The 20,873-nt window shown below is 41.3% G+C and overlaps 1 protein-coding gene and 1 non-coding gene across 2 annotated transcripts in view; both read left to right on the top strand.

The window, feature by feature from the left end:
* The window catches only part of LMO7 (LIM domain 7), a 95,436-nt gene that overhangs the window by 19,266 nt on the left and 55,297 nt on the right, over window positions 1-20,873 (top strand). The window contains 1 exon segment of the mRNA XM_010160786.1: window positions 4,003-4,109. The gene's annotated coding sequence lies outside the window, so the exon portion shown is untranslated.
* TRNAA-AGC lies at window positions 13,612-13,684 on the top strand. The gene has a single exon. It is a non-coding gene; the product is annotated as a tRNA-Ala (tRNA).

Below are 20,873 nucleotides of genomic sequence, written 5' to 3'. Positions count from 1 at the left end.
CTCATGTCCGTGAGGAGGTGAGAGTGAGAAGGGCAACCCTGTTCTGCTAGGTCATTGGAGGGAGGGCATGGACCACAGTCTCACTTTCAATATGGGCATGCCATCTTGTCTCCTCCTCAGTGATGGTTAGGGGGGGATACTTTTGCATCGGGTAGATGGAAGGTTTTATGGCTAGCGATGCCCCGTGGGGACCAGAAAGGCAGGTGCATGCCTGAAAGTGTGTGGTATCGTTTGCCATTCCTCCTAACAGTGGTATTTAAATGTCTGCTTGTGGATGACCAACCTCCCGCTGCTGGCTCTGTCTCTCCCATGTTACGACTTTGCAGAGTTTTTGGGTGCGGTTTACTTTGAAGTTTGAGGCAAAAATGAAATGCTGAATGGTAATAGCTCTACCTAGTCAGCGTTCTGCGGTGCGCATTTAATGTAAGTCTGTGCGGCGTGTGGGAAACTGAAGTTGTGCTGGGAGCATCTAAAATTCTCTGTTGTTTCATCACGCAATAATCTGGGTGGGAAAAATACCCCAAACAGTCCCCCTCAATCTCCATCCGAACTCTCCACCTCCTCCCACCAAAACACTTAGAAGTAGTAATAACGTGAGGGAATTGTACTTGAATTTTGTGGTGAAGGCTTCAGGCTTTATTTTTGTTGTGATTTAAGACCCGTAATTGTATGATGCTAATTCCACCTTCAGATGCTCGCGGAAACGCGTTGATCCAGCTCTGTATTAAAACCATCTAGTTGATTTTTGTCCCCATTGTCTTTGTTAGTCAGTTCAGAAGCTCTCTCTTTTAACGGCCAGAAACGTTATGTTTGCATGAATGCCTTTGATCTGCCTGCCCATGGATCCTTGCATTTGGACTGGGCAGCTCTTCTCTCCCCTTCTGGTGTTGCTCCCCTTGTGCTGGTAGATGGCAGCAGTATCGCTTCCCACACTCCATTTTATCGGTGTAACGGAATCAAGTTCTCACTTCTCTCCGTTCTGTAGCTCCCTTCTCCTCATCATCATACCTCTTTCTCTGCAACTCCACTAATTTGAACCTTTCTGAAATATGAACAGCCTGCCCTCGTTTACAGAGATTGAGAACACCTCGGTGGCAGAGGGAGGGTGTGGACACAGGCACAAAACCCCTTTTTTCTCAAGCATGCTGCTTGGGTGACTTGTGGTCACCAGGAGATAGGCCTGGTATTTTGTGCTTCTCCAGGCTTCTGGGTTCTGAGTGTTTAAAATGAGGCCTTTTTGTCGGTTACAATGAGGTCCAGATTGCAGTATACCCTTTTGAGCTGAAGTGGTAACGACCATTAGTCTTATTGAAGTACAGCTATGCTGGTAAAAGGAACAGTGTGATGGCTTCTATATTTGAGTGCATTAATCACTGAACAATGTTCATGTTCGTTTATAATGATAAATCTAATTGCAAGGTTGATAGCGTGTCCCCCCCCCCCGCTCATTTCTGTGGTGCTATTTAAAATTCATGTGCAGGTTTATTATTCTGGTAGGGTTTAAAAAGACTGCTAGCTATTTTGAGACCTGTAGCTTCTGTGATTTACTACAATGATTAGGGATGGTCAAGAATAACTTGGCAAGGACAGTATTTAGAGGTGCTGATTTTGTTGAAATGACACCTTTTCGTGTCAGTATCCAAACCTGAGAAACAACCTTTTGGGTAACCTCTCCTGATGCTCAGGGGGTGAATTCCAGGCCCTGACTGGAGGAGAGCTGGTGTTGGCAGTCACCTGTGAGATGTCAGGTGTGATCAGACCGCTGGCTTGGGAGCTGGTGGGAGGCATATTCTGAACCATGTTTTATCCTGCACACCAGTGAGAGCCACGACTAGCTGTGTTCTACCTCCTGTGTTATCTCCCACTGACTCTGACCCGTTTCTGAAGGTCTTGACTCTTGTCGGTGATGATGGTCTCGGGGGCCGTGTTATTCATCATGTTTTGGTAGGTTTAATTGCTGTGACACCTTCAAAGGTAATTCCCTTGTAATCCAACAGCTTGGCTGTTGTGCAGCAGAGCAGCCACTGATGAGCAATTCCTCTGCTTTGTTTTCGTTGCACTTGGGGTGTAGGCAGCATCCATTTCTCTAAATCTCTGAGGCTTCTTCCTTGTTTACCTGTACAATGCCTTGACATAACCCGTAGGTTTGGGAGCTAATTCCAAGTTTTGGTGCCTGGTCAGACCAATTGGGGCATGTTGCTTTGGTGTTGGTGGCAGTTCTGTTCATTACCTTGCAACTACTTGTTTCTTCTGCTGTGCTGCTTTCATTCTTTGCTCTACCTGCCTGTAGGCTCCTGAATACTGATCTGATAGTTGCACGCGTGTTGCTGTTTAACAAGTAGTTACTGTCCTTCTCGTGATGGGACTTCAACTGACGATCTCTTGCATGCAGAGGAAATTACATCTTTTGAAGTCCTTGAGGTTTTAGTGTTGATGTGATGCCCAACTATTGACTAAAAATGCTCTATTTAGCCAGTTTTCCCTGTAGGGGCATTGCATGGAAAGGAAGAGTAAATGCCCCTCCTGGGGTTGCATCTCCAGCATGGAACTCTACCTTGGCCACTTGTGCAGGCAGCCCCTTGAGTGCTGCTGGTGCTGAGGCAGAGGTGAGGTTGCCCATCCTCTATCCTTCCCAGCCTCCTTTCCTCATCCATCACCGTGTTGTGTCCCCCATCATCACTGCCTGTCATGTTGTCTCCCCCTGCCCGGTTGGCTCTGGGACATAACCTTCACAGCATGGGACACTTTCCGTCTTTCCAATGTGGGGGTGCAGAGCCCGCACAGGGAATACCTCGTTCAGATATTTTCCTTGAATGAAGCCGTGTTTACAGACTGATAAGAAATACTAGAATCCTAGGGACTTTCAAAACAGAAGGTTGTGGGAATTCTTAGGTTTGCTTTACTTTTTTTAAAGTCTTTGTTTTTTAAAGTCTGTATTAGAAGCAGCTGCTGTTTTCTTTGTGGATTTATTTAATAATAATCATACCCAGTGAGTATATGTTAAAGAAGAGTTTAAAGTGTATTAAATTGCTGTAGTGGAGCTTTTCTGTACTGTGAGACTCTGGTGCCAGTACCTTGACTGAGAAACCCTTCGCATGACAGGGCTGTGCGTAGCTTATGAATTAAGTAACTGCGTACCTTTTCCTGTGGCTCCCAGCTGAAGTGGAGCAAGTGCGCAAGAGGGCACATTCTTTTGTTGTTGATAGCATTCCGCCTTAACGAGAAGGAATTTCTTGCCTATTGCCTATTGTTTATGAAGTGGAAAGAGATCACAAGTTGTGTAATCTCTCTCTGTCTCGTTGGATTTGTTTTTCTTTTTTCTTTTTTTTTTTTTAACCTTGCTGTTCGGTTGACCTGCAGCAGGTGCAGCGAGTGGGTGCTGTAAGACACCGCACCTATATTTTGTTATATACTGCTGTGAGCTGGGGAGGGGTGGGGGGTTAGAGAGGAAGGGGAGGAACGCAAAGGAGGGGAAAAAAAAACCCAAGTAAGGCAGCAGCAGAGCTGAATACGATTTGGTTTCTGTCTCTCTGGAGCTTTGCTCAGCAACCAAACCCAGACTCCAGGTGCAGTGTTCCCTCATCGGTCTGTGAGCATAGAAACGGTGCGTCCCTCCTCTTCTTCCTCCCCTGCCAAGAGTTTCTGGGTGGTGAATGTCAGTAGCTGGAGTTATTTTTAAAGGCAAGAGGTGAGGCTCGTCGTGCAAAGCTAGGAAGAGGGCGTTTGTTTGCCGAGCAGAGCTGACATCAAAGTGGAGATTGCTGCCTACTGGCTCGCCACTGCCTTGTGCCAGGTAATCTTTAACGTACCCTTCAGTCGCCGGGATCGCAACCCAGCCTGCCCGCGCGCGCGGGAGCCGGCCTGCCCCTGTGAGCCACGAGATTGCTTTTTCAGTATTATTTCCGTGAGCTGGACTTTGACATTTAAAGGCTCACACTAATCATCTTGCAAAACCTGCTTAGTGCTTTTAACTAAGCAACTGCTTTCTACTTCTCTTCGCAGGATAATATAAATGTTTTTCTGAAGGCGTGTGAAAATATTGGACTGAAAGAAGCTCAGCTTTTTCACCCAGGAGATCTTCAGGATTTGTCCAATCGAGTTACAGTCAAGTGAGTTTTGTGTTTTGTTTCCCCCCCCTCCTTTTCCCTCTAAGCTGTTTCACTTTTTTTTTTAAATGTTCGCCTACGGAAAATTTGTCTTTTAATCTGGTACGAGCAGTTCTGAATACTGAATAAGCATTGTTGAGGCTGGCAGATAAGATTGCACAAATTTGTGCACCTGAAGTAGTATTATTCCTTATAGGCAAACTAATTGTTAATGAATATTCAGCGCGTTTAATTTATGAGACGGAAGCTGTTCAGGTTATTTTAAACTTGGAGCAAAATTAACTGTTAAATGATACTGAGAGCATCGCTTCCCCTTATGCTTTGAGAGTACCAATGTAAAATCTGAAAGGCTGAGGGGGTACTTCTGATACTTACCTGAATGGCTCCGGAGGCTTGGGTACAGCGTTTCCCAAGGACCACTGGTCTTCCCACTCCAAATATTAATCAGGTGTTTGTCACATCTCCTGTCAAGGGATGTGTGTGTGTGTGAGCAGAAACCAAGCACTGAATTTCAGAAAGGGTAATTGTTATGTTTACAGAGAAAAGAGTTTACCTGTGGAATTACAGTGGTTTGATTCTGAAATATAATTAGTGGATTCTCAAATGTCAGCACTGCTGTGTCTCCTAATACAAGTTATATTACTAATTTCTGACAGATTCAGATTTTAGGATATAGACAGGGGATTTAAGATAAATTTAAGAATTGACTCTTGTCTTAAATTACCAGTTTTATCAAAGAGGAATAGGCAGTAATCCTTCTGTAAATACAAGAGAAAAATATATTGTGAAATGACACAACTGCTTTAATTAGAAAGAAATCTCTTGTAGGTGGATCAGGTGGTAGCCTGTTGACATACTCTCTGCCTGGTTTCAGAATGAAAGTTCATACCGTTTTGAGGTCTGATACTTGAGATGGCAAGGCGTTTTCCAATCTTTGACTCATACCCGAAACGTAATTTCTCGCTAATGTGGTGTTTAGGGACTTGGCGCCTTTCCAGGACGCCAGTACTCTCCCCGCTGGTTCCTGTGTCATGCCAAAAGCTGGAGGGTTAGTAACCTCTGCCATGCTTGAATCATCCGCAAAAGCCTCACTAAAGTTAATTTGGTGGAGGTTTCCTCCGAGGCTATATAGCTGGGAAGGGTTGGAGGCGGTCAGGAGTTGGTCTTCAGCAACGTCAACAGCGACAAGCTGAAACCCCAGGGAGGTCGAGTTAGCAAACTGTTGTGCAAGGTATGTTGTCCAACTCGTCCCTACGTTAACCGCGGTGCCCACTTGAGGTCAGCCGTGAAATTCATCCGGTGGGTCTGTAACTGAGGGATTTGTTGGGTCCTTTCAGCTTTGCTGGTTCCCTTCCTGGCTGCAGGAGCAGAGAGTAAGGCTGGAATTTGAAATCATCATAAGGCAGTGGGGGTTTTACATCATACCTACTCGGCAGTGGATTAATTAGTGTTTTTTAAAAAAACAAATTTAACTGTTGAGCATTACTTATGGACAGCAGCAAGGGGTCTGGGTTAGAGTAGAAAGAGCTGCCAGTTGTACAGCCGTGCTCTTGTAATTTGTTTCAATGTAAGGCTGATTTTCTACATGTTACATATCATGTGACAGTCCCACAGTGTGTGTAAAATGCTTACAGAGTAATTCAAAACTTCTGTATCTGAGCACGCTGTGAAAGTGGTTACCTAACTACACTAGCACATTTTGACTTGTTTAGGAGTTTGGGGAGGAACAGGAGGGAAGTTTTAGTTCAAGAAATGAAGGAAATAAGTTATGTGAAGATAACTGTCTCGATTAAAAAGTTAATTATGTGTCACTTGATTACCCAGAGGGCAAGCTGGTCTTCAGAGGGTTTCCTGAGAGAGTCATATGTCTGTCGGGAGAGAAATGCTGTCTGATCAGGAGCTTTATCTGATCTTTTTTTTTTAATTATTATTATTTAATAAAAATTACTTATTTAATACGTTCAAGCTGAATTGCCAGTTTCTTCAAAACTTGTAGGATGCCAGGCCTCAGAAAAGGGATACTGTTTCATGTCTTGCTTTTGCGTTATCCTCTGTTAACCTTGGCCTCAGCGTTGAAAGTTGATCCCTTCTTGTCACAAAGAAGGAAAACTTTTTTTCTTTTATATGCTGATTTTTAGAAAAGATTGCATTTGATTTTTTGGCTTTCTAATGTCCTGAAGCAAATGTATTGTGCTGCCATCACCTGAGGCTGATTGCCCACATCTTAACGCAGCTGCGATAGGTTGTGGAGGATAACATTAGCGTGTGCCTGAAGCAGCGTGTATTTTGATGCCTCGGCAGCATTCCTGGGTGCTGCTGCTGCACCGCTGTCAGCACGTGCTTTTTATCTACCCCAAATAAACTGAATAAGCTGTTGCTTGAACAGTCAGCTTTTCAGGCTGGGATGGTTGAGAACAGTGTGCTGGTAGGATACGTGTATGTACTGCCAGGTGTAGGAAAATGCCTGATTTGCTTTGTATGTGGAAAATAGATAGGAGGAAAGTACCAGTAAAAGGGTGGGTCCATTTCCCTTGCTAAGGAGGACGTGAGAGTTGTCACCTTACGTCAGCACAAAACCAGTCTCTGACACTGACTGGGAGGTTCCGTCTCTGTCCCTGCTGTGCTTGGCCTTCTGAGGATCCACCTAATGGTTCTGGTGCTGGGAAGGTTCTGCAGGAGGAATGCTTCTCCTCCGAGGATAATGTGCTCTGGAAAAGGTTTTCCCTCTGTTCTTCCTGCCTCTCCTGCCAGGCAGCTGTGTGTGGTTCATCCTCCTCCTTGCCCTGTGGGAAATCAGACCTCTGTCCTGTCCCACCTGGGCAGGCTCCCTTCCTGGCAGGAAAAGCTATTTTCTCCTTGTACCTCGTTTCTGGGTGTGCTTGCTGCCTTTCACTGCACCTTCGATGAAAGTGCTCTGTCTTTCTGTCTCATCAACAATAACGTCAAGCCAGCAAGAAATACCATACGCTTTATTTGTACGTGGTTGTAATGTTCTTGTGTCACCTGAGTTAATGTAAAGACCCCGTGTTCCTCGTGGCTGCCCAGAAGCTGTGCTAAGAAAATAATCTTCCTATCTGGTAAGGAGGTTGCAACTTTCACTTGTATTTTGTTTTCTATTGCAGCTGAGATGATGCACAGGCATAATGTGAAACTCTCCTCTGTAATTACTACCAGTATCTGGGACGGGAGAGGCAAGAATCCTCTTAAATATCCAGACTCTCGGTTCCAAGTGATTATGTGATTATCCTTTCTGCAAAGCAAAAGCTCCTTAAAATTTTATTGTTTAGAAGTTTGTGTGAAGAGGGCTGGTTAAAATTACTGGTTGCTGTTCAAAGCCTTGCAAACCTTATGCTTTGCCAGATCAGCGATGAGATTAGTAGCCGGGTGATGTGGAAAAATATACTGGCATGGATGGTTTCTTTTCTGCCAATGAAAATGGGAGTGTGGATTAGTGTCTGAGATTTATAATTCAGTCTTTCTGTAAGTCTGCAGAAGTTATTGCTCAATGGTATAGTAATGTGTCATGTGTTCCAATAAAGATTATCCAGATGGATTTATTCCTCACGTACTCTGTCCAGCAGTCATGTGCATATATTCTTGTTTCGTGCCTACTTATTTGTGTGAATGTCCCTCTTCAGTTCTTTCAGTACATTAGATTTTTTTTTTAGCCTAGGATTTCATTATTTTTAATCTGAGATGCTATTTTAAAGCCCAGCAGCTTGTGTGTGTGGCTTTTTTTAATAGTAATGTAAGGTTGTCTTAATACTTCATCTGATTCTTACTTAGATAGAACTAAAAAAGAATGTAATATGAGCTTAGTGACTGTCAGTTGTCAGCATGGTTACTATTTAAACATGTTAAGCACTTCCTTACCCACTACAAGATGGCACATACAGTTGTTCCCAGCTGTGGAAGGGTAAAATCATGCCATGGAGTTAAAAGTGAGTGTTTGCTTAGGCAGACACCAAACTTCTATTCTGATGGAATTTGTTATCCCAATTAGCAGTTTTAAAGGAGGCATTGTGAACAATCTGATGGATGGCATAATTAAAATTTGTCTTGTGTTTCAAGCAAATTATTTCTTCTATCTGAAAAATAAATTCAAATTCTGTAAAATAAGGTATCCACTTAAAGTATCTCATTAAATACTAATAATAAATCCAAACAGTGGTGGTTTAATTGGTGAAATATTAAGCAAAAGAAATTATGAAACGATTCACTGCCTTAATCCTAAATAGCAAATTTGGTTTTAAAGCTGCCCCAAGCCCCTGCTGAAATTTTACTTATTAATTTCATTCTTCAATAAAATACCAAATCAAAATATTTGGCTTTTATTAATATTATTACTACAGGGTTATACTTAGACTAGGTCTTGGATGAAACTCAAAAAATGTGTCCAGATTTAGCTGGAACTATCTTAGCACCTTGCAGAACTTGGTATTGGGAGAAGGTCTTCACCTTTGCTCTGCTCTGTTCCTTTTCATGTATTCACTACCAATCCTGTATGTTAAATGAAGTGTAAATCATACGAAGCAAACAGAAAACCCCGTTGGAGAAGTCTTGCTAAAGTGGGATTAAGGGCATATGTGAGATGAAATAACAGAGCTCTGATTCTGGTCCTGGCATTTCTAACTTTTGGAGAGTTTTAACTTATCAATTTAACGCTTCCTTAGCATAATTATTTTTCATTATTTCCTGAAGCAAAAAGCAATCCTGAAAAAAACTTGAGTGATATGCTTTCGGTAGCATATATAACTGGAGCCAACTGGAGAGAAGTTATCAACTCTTAACTGTCATGTTCCTCCTTATGCTCATGCATTTCAGAAGCTGAGTTTTTCAGTCAGGCTCTCTATTTCAGTTCAGAGATAATACTTTCTGAATTTAAAATACCACAAAAAATAGTTGGTCAGAGGTTAGCTGCTTTTAAAATAAAGCCTTAGGTGGTAAATGATGTAGTTTTAAGTATGTATTCTGCATTTCTTTGTCCGAATGGAGCGGGATACATTTCATGGTGGTTTATTTTGATTAATTAAGAATGAACAATTATACCCATTATAACAACCTAAACTATTCTAAGCATACATACAGAATTGCTACCTGCTGTATTACAGCTGTTGTCCCTTACTATGCAAGCATCTCCTTTTAGGAGCTGTTGAAAAGGGATCTTTCTATCACCAAGTTAAGCTATCACAAACATCCTCTAGTACCTACCGTCTTTATCCCATAATTCAGATAACAATAATGCCACTGCTTCTTTTCAGTGATGAAATTGCCTCAGTTGTCTTTTTGGGTGCAGCCACTAAATCTGCAGGCGTAATAGGGTTCCCGAAAACAGCAGCGAAGCAGTAGCAGAGAGGGGTTGTGTGCAGATGTAGCTTCTTCCAGTTCTATTTTCAGTCCTTTAGCAACTTCCCATTCCTCATGTGGTAGGAAAATAACTGTAGATCTTGGGTTCCAATTAGAAAAGATTTTTGTTTGTTTGTTTTTGTTTTAGTGTAAGTGGATGATTTCTCATGACTTTAATGTTCTTCCTGTCTAGTCCTGGGGAATATGCCGAGTTTCCTGATTCCATTTGTGTTTCCTGCTCAGGGCCCTTTCTTCTGCAGGGTCAACAAAAGCAAAGTGAAATTTATGTTGTATGGGATGAATGTTACCCCTGCTGAATACATCGCTGAAGAAAGCAGTCTGCATAGAAAACACTGAAAAGATGGTCTTTTTGAGTGGAGGATTGTTTACAGTGTTGTTAGTAATCTGGTTTTTAGAGCGCTTCAATTGTGAAAGCAATGACACTCCTCAATCTTAGGAGGAATTTTTTTTAGGGTTGCTTTGCTAGTAATGCTCAGATCATGATCAGGTAGCTCAGAGCTGGTGTTAGCTGTTGATAACACTGGATTCATACTTGGGTCGTCTTCCGTATCTGATATATTTGCAGAGTCACTGTATCTTCTTGAAAACTTTTTTGCTCAGGAATTTCATGCTTTTAATAAGAGTGCGTGGTGGAGCTGAACCTGTATTTGCCATACTGATTTTTTTCCAAGAAACACACATTTTTAATGAGTTGAAAAACCTAGTTCTAATTTGGCTTAAAAAAAAAAAGGCAGAACAAAACACAAGACACAGAACCACCCTTTCCTGCCTTTTTATTTCGTGTAGAATAGAAAGTCATGGACTGGATGAAAGCCAAGTGCTTCAGTGTAAGAAGTAGAATAGTAGTTAGCCCAAAACTTACACCTGTGTACGGTCTCCAGCTTATACCTGCGTGACTGAAGAGCCAATCGCCCCAAAGGCTTGGGCATGAAGTTTAAGAAACTGTCTTTGAATTCAAGTTGAGATGAAAGGAATAAAAGACAGTGATTTTTTGGGCCTTGAAAGCTGAAATACAAACCATTTAACCAAAATTTAATTAGAACAATGAATGCTGCTTTTTTTTTTTTCTTCCCCTTATACCCAGTCAAATAACATTTCTTACACATGTGGTTGTAATAGACTTTTATTGTGGTAACTGAGTTTCCTAGTGACACTTCCCTTGAAATGGAAAAGTGCAGCACCCTCACTTCAGAATGACTCTAGAAATGTTCCTATGACTCCATAAGTGTGGAAATTCTTTTTGCTATGGATATATATATTCATAGAAATGGGTAGTATTTGCAGCAGCTAATCTTCCTGGGCATAACCATGTTCTAAACATTGAAATAGCTATATTTTGTTCATGGTATAACTAATTTCAAGATTGGTCATTTCACACGTTTAACTTTTATTAATACTGATAGTTATGTGGAGGTGAAGAAAAGTGTTTTATCAGTCTTGTGAAACTCTTGTGCTTAGTGTAAAATATTCTCACAGGCATGTCATTAATTTGCATAAGCGTTAAATCAGTGCAGTAAAACCATTGTAGGCAATATAATATGTTCCAGACTTTGGACCATACCTTCTAGAAATTTACTTCCAACTCTTAGGTGTAAAGTCTATAAACTTATGGGTGTGTTGCTATTTAATCTTTTTACTGTATCTGTGAAGTTTCTGATCATCAGTAGAAACGTTTGAGATCGTTAATTTTTTTTTTCTGTTGAATAACTGACAGTTAATAGTTTACACTTCCTTTATGGGATTACACTCTTGATAGTTTTTGACTTGCCATTTATCTATTTTGTGAAAATGATGCTGCTGTAAGAATGAAAAAATCCTGGATTTGTATGCCTCTACCTACAAGTGTGCAGGAGGAGTCTGAACAAATCTTGGAAAAAATTATATCATTTTGTTAGCTGGGTCGAGAGCAATTCAGGTGCTTTTAGTGGCATGGATCAGTAGCCTTATACTGGAATTTAAATAGTTATGCTACAAAGCTGAATGGTTTGCTGAAGGAGTTTATAATAGTTTTCTCCTTGAAGGTGTTGGTTTGTTCAAACTCTTCACTTCTGATCCTCTTACAGTATTTTGGGAATAACTTTGTGGGGATAGAAAACCCTTATTACTAAAGCCTTTACAATGCTTTTCAGTGCTCTTTTGCTTTGTATTAAGAGAAATGTCTCTAAACTTTCAGGATTCCCACAGAATCCATCTAAACCATAGGCACCTGTATTCATTTTAAGCATGCACATCAATCCCCTAACATCCCAGGATTAAATGCAGTTTATAAAACAATGCAGTAGAGAGAAGAATGCAATTTGGAAGAGTAGTAGTCAGTTATGAAAGAAGGCAGAGAAAGCCTGCCATCATTTAGTGGTGACTTTTTTTTCATACCAAAAATAGTGTCTGAAGTTGGAAATTGAAGGACTTCTAAAAACAATAAGCTTGTGTTACCTTAGTATCAGTTATACAGAAACATGTATGCAAGCTCTCTATCTTATTATTTTTAATTGTATTTTACTGCTAAACTGCTGAAGTTCAGCTAGCTCTTCTGTAGGCAGACAATTCAATAGGAAGAGCTCCTATATTTAAACCCTGAGGGAAGCTGACTTCTTGAAGTTTTCCATGGATACAGGAATTTGTCAGCTAGCTATACTCTGTAAATAGAGAAAGTAAAGCTCAACAGTGTATTGACAGTTCTGGATCCCTCTTCATGCAAAACCCTATTTTCGGACAGATTTATTCCTGAGCTGTGATTAACACTATTGTTACAACACTTTCAGAGATTTCAACTCTAACTGCTATTACTGCTTAATTGGAGGACTCACAGTATCCTTCAAAGTGGCATTGCCAGGTTTTCTACTGCAAGTACTGCAGAACGTAATTGGTAATGCAGTAACAAATTCAAATATTGTTATGAAGCGCATGTCAGGAAGGTTGCAGTGTTGTTTTCATCTTGTCATTGAAAACAGTTAAATGAGATAACGTCTTGCCACTTGGTTAGAAGAAAACAAGGGCCAGGGGGAGAAATGAAGTGTGCTAGCTAGCAGCCATGCTTACCCACTCAGAGGCATGATCTTTTCATGTTTCTTTTAAATGTTAGAAATCGGTTGTCTTTAAGACACAAAAGGAAAAAGCCCAACAACAACAAAAGAAAGCCCAACTGGAGAACTCTTCTCCAGGCTGATCAAGCTCAGGATCTCTAGCCCTAGACCATCCTGGTGGCCTCCACTCAACTTGCTCCGGTTTACCAATGTCTTTCCTGTACTGGGGGACACCAAACTGGAGGCAGCAGCATTACAAACTTGGCGTAATGAGCGCTGAGGAAAGGGGAGGATGATCAGGTCCCTCAGCCTGATGGCCACCCTCCGTTTCGTGCAGTCTCATGTGCTGTTGGCCAGCTCTGCTGACATTAGCCCAGCGGGACTGCCAGGCCCAGCTCTCCATCCCGCTCTGCCATCGCAGGGGTTAGTCTATCCCGGGGGCAGGACTCGAACTTTGTCCTTGTTGAGTGTCATGAGGTTCCTGCAAAGCCAGTCATCCCGGCAGCACTGCCCTCCCATGTATCGACTGCACCCTCCCCGTTGCTCCCGTCGGCTCCGGGAGGCAGCGGGGTATCAGAAACTGACTCAGAAAGAAAAATTCTAAAAGCTGCTGTAGCCGATTGCTGGGACTAGAGTGAGAAGGTTGACTAATGTGGATGATATTTCCTCTTTCCTTTCCCTTCTAGAAAAAACGTCCTGCAAATGTAAACACGCACACACCTTTGAACCCAGTATGTACAGATATGCATCAACTGACGTGGATTTAAATGCGTTGTATGATAAAATATTTAACTGGGGTGGGGAAAGGGAGGTTAAGTTAGAATACTTCTGCTTTTGCAAAGGCTATTAAATTACAGACAGCCACTTGTGCCCTGTGAATAAATGCTGAAATATGCTTGTCAGATTTATGGTGTAGTAATGTATTCTTTTTAACCCCGTGGCCTGACGTTTGTAAGATGCCCTCAGCTTTCTGGGGTGAGGGATGCACTTGGTAAGGCACTAGCTAAAAATGCCTGAGGTAACGGAAGGCACAATATATTTATGTATGGTTTTACTGGAAGATGTGATGTATTTTCATCACAGATCTGTGCAGTTAGGGAATTCCTGCAGCTGTAGGGGAATTAGCTCAAATGGTAGAGCGCTCGCTTAGCATGCGAGAGGTAGCGGGATCGATGCCCGCATTCTCCAGTCGTTTGCCCCATCCCTGGAAGTGTTCAAGGCCAGGCTGGATGAGGCTTTGAGCAACCTGGTCTAGTGGAAGGTGTCCCTGCCCATGGCAGGGGGGTTGGAACTAGATGGTCTTTAAGGTCCCTTCCAACCCAAGCCTTTCTATGGTTCCAAGATTCCACAAACTAATACTGATCTGATTACTACTCTAGTAATTATTTCTTAATAGTAGTTTGCATGTTAATTTTTTTTAGAAATGGTGTTCTTCATATATAAAACAGAAGGAAAACTTGGTTAAGTGACAGCAAGGCCTGGAGCACCTTCCATATGAGGCAAGGCTGAGGGAGCCGGGCCTGTTTAGGTTGGAGAAGAGGGGGATCTTATCAATGCTTATCAATATCTAAAGGGTGGGTGTCAGGAGGATGGCGCCAGGCTCTTCTCAGTGTTGTCCAGTGACAGGACTGGGGGCAATGGCCATAAACTGGAAAACAGAAGGTTCAACCTGAACATGAGGAAACACTTCTTCACTGGGAGGGTGACTGAGCACTGAACAGGCTGCCCAGAGAGGTGGTGGAGTCTCCTCTGGAGACTTTCCGAAGCTGCCTGGAGTTGTTCCTGTGTGCCCTACTCTAGGTGATCCTGCTCTACAGGGGGTTGGACTAGATAATCTCTAGAGGTCCCTTCCAACCCCTACCACTCTGTGAATCTGTAAAATCAGAACAATTCCAATCTTGTGTATAAAATGATGAGTTCTGGAACATCTGATGCTGCTCAGGCCTGAGATAATGGGGTCAGGAATTTTGTGAAGGCACCTATTTGGTGTTCAGTGCCAGTACAGAAAAAAAGAAAACAAAACCAACAACAACCACTCCCTCTGCACACACAAAAAGCCCCATCCCCCCAAAAAACCCACCCAGAAACAAAACCCAAGCATTGTTCAGAAGTATTATGAATAGGAAAAACAATGGCATATGACTTTGCTGCTCTGTATAATCTGGAATTTGCTGGGGTTGTGAATACCATGTGAAGCTGTGGATTTTGGTCACTTTCCCTTTCCTCACTCTCTCACTTCACCTTCCTAAATTCCCCCAAAATCCAATCTGTGGAATTGGAACATACTCATACTCATATCATTTCTCTAACCAAAAGTGGGAATAGCTGCTGCTGCAGGTTTAGTTAAACAGGCTAGGAGTCCTGAGCCTGAAAGAGAGATGATAGATGAAGAGGAGAGGTGGACAAAGTAGCAAGCTTAAAACAAACAAACAAATCAAACCCCTAGCAGATGGCATGGACAAAGATTCAGCTACTCACTCTGTCCCATGTTATATGAATAATCAGTGAACCGAAAGGGCAGTAGGCTTTCTTCTCAACAGATGCTGTGGGTGATAAAAGTTTCCTTGAGTTCAAGGGGTAGTGAAGTTCACAGAAGGGAAATCTCTTAGAGAGTTACTCAGTATGGGGAAACCACCTCTAGCTTGGGAAGTCCCGGAGGGAGAAGTATTGCTCTATTTTTGCGTTTCCTCAGGCAACCGCTTGGGGTTGCAGGGAAGGATGGGATCCTGGGTTTGGTCTGGCCCTGTGTGGATGTTAACCCATGTGTGTGATTTTGAAAAGGTCATATCCAGCAAAAGCTGTTTTTAACTTCTGTAGATCTATGATAACCTCCTCCAAGGAGCAAAACGAAGGAAAAAATCACACACAAATTTTATGGAAGCAATTAATTTGATTTATTAAATCAATCAAACAGTTTTCTGTTGTTAAGCTTGAGCAAGCATGGAACATTGTATGCAGAGGTATCTGAAAAGATGAATAAAATCATGGTAGGTCTCTTAATCTAGATGGATATCTGACCACTTCTATATGTGACCAGGTTGTGAGATCATAGGGAAAAATATTATTATGAATTCTTAGGAATTTAACATTTGGTGGTTTTTCATCAAGCCATTTGAAAATGGCTTAGTAAAAGCTTCATAAGAATAACAAATAAGAATGGCTGAAATTCTCTTGAAATAAGCTGGCACATGTATTTGCATATACTATATTCAGCATCATTGCTGAAAAACCTACTTCTCTAAAAAGGATCAGTTAATTTAAGAGGTTTTGTTACTGATTTTGACATGGGTAATGTAACTGTAAGATCACACATCAGATGGTTATGCAGAAGGCACACCCACCCTGGTTGAATAAGCGCAGAATAAGATGCATCAGTAATGATACTCCTCTGTTATGCTCGTCCTGCAAAGCACTCGCTTGCTCTATGCAGAACGTTTTATTCTTGGAAATCTGAGCTTGTCTCTGGTAGTGAATGTTGACTGCTGTTGAGAAATCATACAGAAGTCACTTAGCGCTGGTGATTTCTTAGTATTTGCCATTTCACTGCAATGTTTTTGCCCCTTCAAGAGGAGAAAAAAATTCACTTGAAAAAGGATACTTTTCATAAACAACGTTTTGTCTTTCTGAAGCATTTTCCTCTTTGAGCTGGGATCAAATTCCTTAGTTTAATTCAGTCTTCTCTAATACTTTTTGAATCATTTTGTGAATGTATTCAGCAAGCTAGTTGGTTTGTTTATTAAAAAACATATACAGAAATCTCCAGTTATCCTGGTGGTGTTGTCAGTCTAGGGTGGTGATCATCACCAAACTGATGTGACTGCATTTTTAAATCACTATTTCTATTTTCTGTTCTGTATTCTCTTTTATTGATCGGGTAAGATTTAAATCAGTGAACCCAGGGATTGATGTCACCAAACAGCATGAGTCTGTGTGTCCGGGTTTTTCTTGCTTGGGTACTGCGTGTGCCATGAGTGGACAGTAGCTGTTCACCACTCCGCAGCAGGACACATCAGCTCATCGCCTGTCTTGCCAGCACCGCTTTGGATGAGTTTGCTGGTTCAGACTCACGGAATAAACTAAGACAGGTACTCCGTGCTTATGCTGTGTTAGGTGTTTGCCAGAGTTGCTTGATAAAATTCCTTCCTTTTTAATGGACAGTGTGAGTTTTATCAGGAAAAAAAAACTGGAATGAAGGACTGGTGCTTCTTGGGTTTCTTACTCACTGTATTTGCGTGATGGGGCACTGCAGTGAAAAGGTAGAGAAGGGAGGGAAGGTGGGCAAGGTAAAAACCAAAAAGAATCTGAATCCGGAGAGGATTTAAAATCCATTCTCATATTGGAGCTTAACCTGAGCAGTTGTGAAATCTTCACTGTACTCAAACATGAACTGAAATAGGGCTGCGAAGAGATAGGAAATCTTATGTCATGTACTAAGTTCAATTAGCACTTTTCTAGCCTTTACTATATATCCTTTCCCAAAGGATGAAATTTAGAGTGAAAAAGTGCAATGGCTTGTAAAACTGTCTAAGTAGCAATACAAACCACACATAACAATACATGAGAAGGCAAAGGCTTGCTTCCCTCAAACAGCTCAAGTATGAGCACATGGGTGAAAATGCAGGGGTAGGTCAAAAAAAGCAGTGAATGCTTCTTCCCAAGTAGCACAGTCTGTGAAGAAGAAAGGAGTCCACTGGTGCAGGTATTACATAGCTTCCCTTGTTTTCCCTTGGTCAGAGGTGGGTCTGCATGCTACGTTGTGCTGAGTTGGCTTAACACCTGAGCCAGGGGAACAGCAGCCTCTTTTGCTAATCCTGCAAGCACCAACCCAGGGCTGTGTCCTACCACGGCACATCTGGAGCGTGTTGTAGGCACCTGTGACTCTGTCCTGCTGGAGTAGCATCATGTCACAGCTTTCTTCTTTTACCCATCCTTCCCTTTCCACAAGAGCTTTCGTATTTCTCTACCATGCTGCTTGGTGTAGCCATCTAACTTGAGCTCTGCCTAAAGTACCGTGTTCCTCCACGCAACTTGTTAGAAGACAATGTAGTGAGGGCAAAAGAAATTGCAGTGAAATGTGGTTCAAAGCTGATGTGAAAGAATCAAACCCTTTCTTTTAGTAACTGTGACGGAGGAATGGATCTCAGCTAGTCAGTGGTATCAGAGGAGCGTTGCAAGTTATTGTCAGCATCACCAAAACGCATTTTCTCACTTTCAAATACATCACTGCATATGGCAGAACATTTTGCATCTGCGTACATACAGATTTTTGGGGTGGTTTGTTTTTCTTTTTGTCCAAGAGAAGCCAGAATTGAAAGTTTCTGTATCGGCTTAATTCTGGTTCAGGGGTGGTGGGGAAGCAGTGAACATTGGAAATTTCTTCTTGTCTCCTGTTGCCCAGGAATGTGTTTGTGTGGTTTCCATCATGTAAAAATGACCAATTGTTGTCTGATCAGTCAGAGGAGAGAGAAGCTCGCTTTTATCTCCCGGGGAAAGAATCTCTGATGGACGTGTACCAAAGGCACGTGTACCTTACTTATAAGAAGGAGCTTTTGTTTGCAGAATTTTTGTCAGGAAAGCAAATATGTTCAAGCTCCTAGACACTGTTTGGTCAAGCTTAATTGCATGTAGTTTTTGGCATACAGCATTTAATGGAACATGTTCCTGTTATTTGTGGATCTGTAGTTGCAGAGGAGACTGGGCTCCTTATAAACTGAAATAAGGAGCAGTGAAAACGGTGGAAGAAAGCTACTAACAGTGTTTTTTATGCCTTTACCCCTGAGAGTACTGCAGCTCATTACTTCAGCTTATTTCAGCTCTCAGTACTGAGACTTCTTTGTAAATGCTCTATGTTTAATTATGACACCTCCCTTCACTTTTAAAACAGGTGTATTAAGACTAATTTTTACCTGTAAAATATTCTAGAATCTGCTTTTACTGTAAATGAAGGACTGGAGAATCTTCTCAGCTTCTAGTGTCTTGGCCGTAGATGGTCCACATGCCACCGCTGCCATCGTTCAGAATAGCCTTCTGATAACTCTCTAGCTAATTTGGGATACTTGGTGAAGATTCTTTCTTGCTGTTTTCATTCTCCATTGCTCAGATATCTCTGCCAGGCAACTCACAAAACAAACAGCAACACCAGTGCGCGCTATGAAGTACCAGGCAGGTGACGGTTATAAAGGGCTAGTCTTTAACGGTATTACAAGAGGTAGCTGTAGAGTTTTACATGCATTTGCTTATTAAAGTGTGTAATGCCCTGATCCTTACATACAAAAAAATAATTAGTGGGTAATAGTTAGAAAAAATTACCTGGTACTTTCCTTGGTGGTGGAGAATATAGCAGAAATTAGTTTATAGCCAGGATTTGAAAGCATGTGGCTTTTTTTTAAGTGATGATCAACATGGCAAGATACAGGGACAAAGACAAGAATATAAGATAAACTGGGTATAGATGGTCAACTTTAAAAGCCCTGTAGAAGAGAGAGGCCAGAAAAAGAAGTTGGCTTATTAAACAAAGCAAATTGCAGTTCATTTAATCTCTGTACCTGCTATAAAATTAATTATTATTTAAGACTGTAATACTGTGAGATTGTGTTCATTTGATAATTATGTGTTTAATTTTTCACACAGAATTGCTTTTTTGATTTGACTAAAGTTCTTGCTGCTGGTGGTACTGTCTGGCCAGCCTTCAGTTTGTGAAAGCACTTTGGCAAGGCTCGGTTGTACCAGTGAAACACAGGATCCTCTATGCAAGCCAAAATTAGCAAACATAAAAGCCTTTTTGAAGAAAGCAGAATTTCACAACAGTTTTTATTTCTCTAAGTTGCTCTGGAATCATGTGTGTTAGTGAACATATTTTTGAGGGGAATAGGTATCTCAAATACATTCGTTTTGAGTGTCATTTTACACAATGTAAACTGGCAGAGAATGAATTTAAATGTGCATTTATGTATTTTAAAAGACCTGGTTACTTCACATCCAATCTGCTGATTTCTATGCTATCAGCATTTGTCAGTGCCAAGATTTCAGTGTCACTGCTTTAAAAACAGAAGCAATTTGTGAGTGCTTTTGACAGGAGTTTGTTTTTTTTCCCTTGTAAAGAATGATACCTTTGTGCTTGTAATTTATTATTCTATTCCTGGTGGCTTTCCTTTTTGAAGCATTGGCTGGTTTTTGCTGGTGACATTGCTATATAAATATGTTCAGATATATTCATCTGTGTACCCATCCTGTGTCTGTTAGTGTTTTTCCTTCAGGGGCTCAAGTAATAACTATGTTAGTTTTAATAATAGTTCAAATAATTACATATTTGACATTCTATACAGAGTTCATGCGACATTTCTGGATTTCTTTCCGTAGCAAAAGCTTTCAGAGATTCTTTCCTGCCTGAAAAAAAAAAAAAAATTTGGGTTACATACTATTACGTGTACTCAATGTGCTGGTTTCCAAGCGAAGCGCTTTAAATGTGGTGTGGCAGAAGACTTCACATTTATCTTCTTTCTGAGCAATAAATACCTGACTACTGCGGTGGTTCTGAATCAGTGTCTTCCAATAAATTAGCATCAAACAGATGGCTGATTTGTTATATCTTGGGCTGGTTTTGATAATACTGATTTATGGTATTAAAGATGAGGGTTGTATAACTTACACTGCAGTATAAGCTATTTTTGAGTATCTTAGAAAGCTTGTACACTGTACTGCTCTGCCATAAATGTATTTTTTTTGACTGTTGCGTGTCTTTGTGCCTTCACTTGCTAAAAAAAAAAGTATTCTAAACCAGTGAATTTTATTAAATTCACTTTTAAAATGTATACTTCAGCAGGTTAATTGGGCTACTACCTGCATCTGCACTGAAATGTGGAGAGGATAGTATGTTAGGAGCACTCCAGATTTTTTTCCCCCATGTTCTCCTCCACCTATCTAATGCTGTGCAGCCAGAAAGTGAATGTATATTGCACAAACCTTTGTGTTGTGTGGATAATGTGATCAACAGTTTGCCATCTGGCAACCAAACATGATGATAATGCTCAAGGTTATCTCCCATGTATGCTATCTGTGGGTCAAAGGGTGAAGGTATTTCCATCCCATTCTTTTGTCCTGTACTTTATGGTGGTTGCTTTCCTGTAAACGAGCAGCTGAGTTTTGCTGCAGTTTGACAAGTTATTCCTAAACCATCAGCAGGGGCTGATTTATCCTCTCCTCATTGGAGATTGCTACTGGTTGTTCATCCATTGCACTGAGTTAATTTCTTCTTGGAGCTCTGTTAGTCTGGAGGTAAAAAAGAGACCTATTGCAATATGCACGTTGGTGATGAGACATCCGAGATGGCTTCCTGTGTGTGATTCTTTCCTGGTTGTAATTTGTTTCAGGTAGGCTA

Source organism: Eurypyga helias, unplaced genomic scaffold (assembly GCF_000690775.1).
Source record: "Eurypyga helias isolate BGI_N326 unplaced genomic scaffold, ASM69077v1 scaffold15681, whole genome shotgun sequence".
NCBI classification, from domain to species: domain Eukaryota; kingdom Metazoa; phylum Chordata; class Aves; order Eurypygiformes; family Eurypygidae; genus Eurypyga; species Eurypyga helias.
The sequence above is the reverse complement of the archived record's forward strand: the minus strand, read 5'-3'. Positions and strand labels throughout refer to the sequence as shown.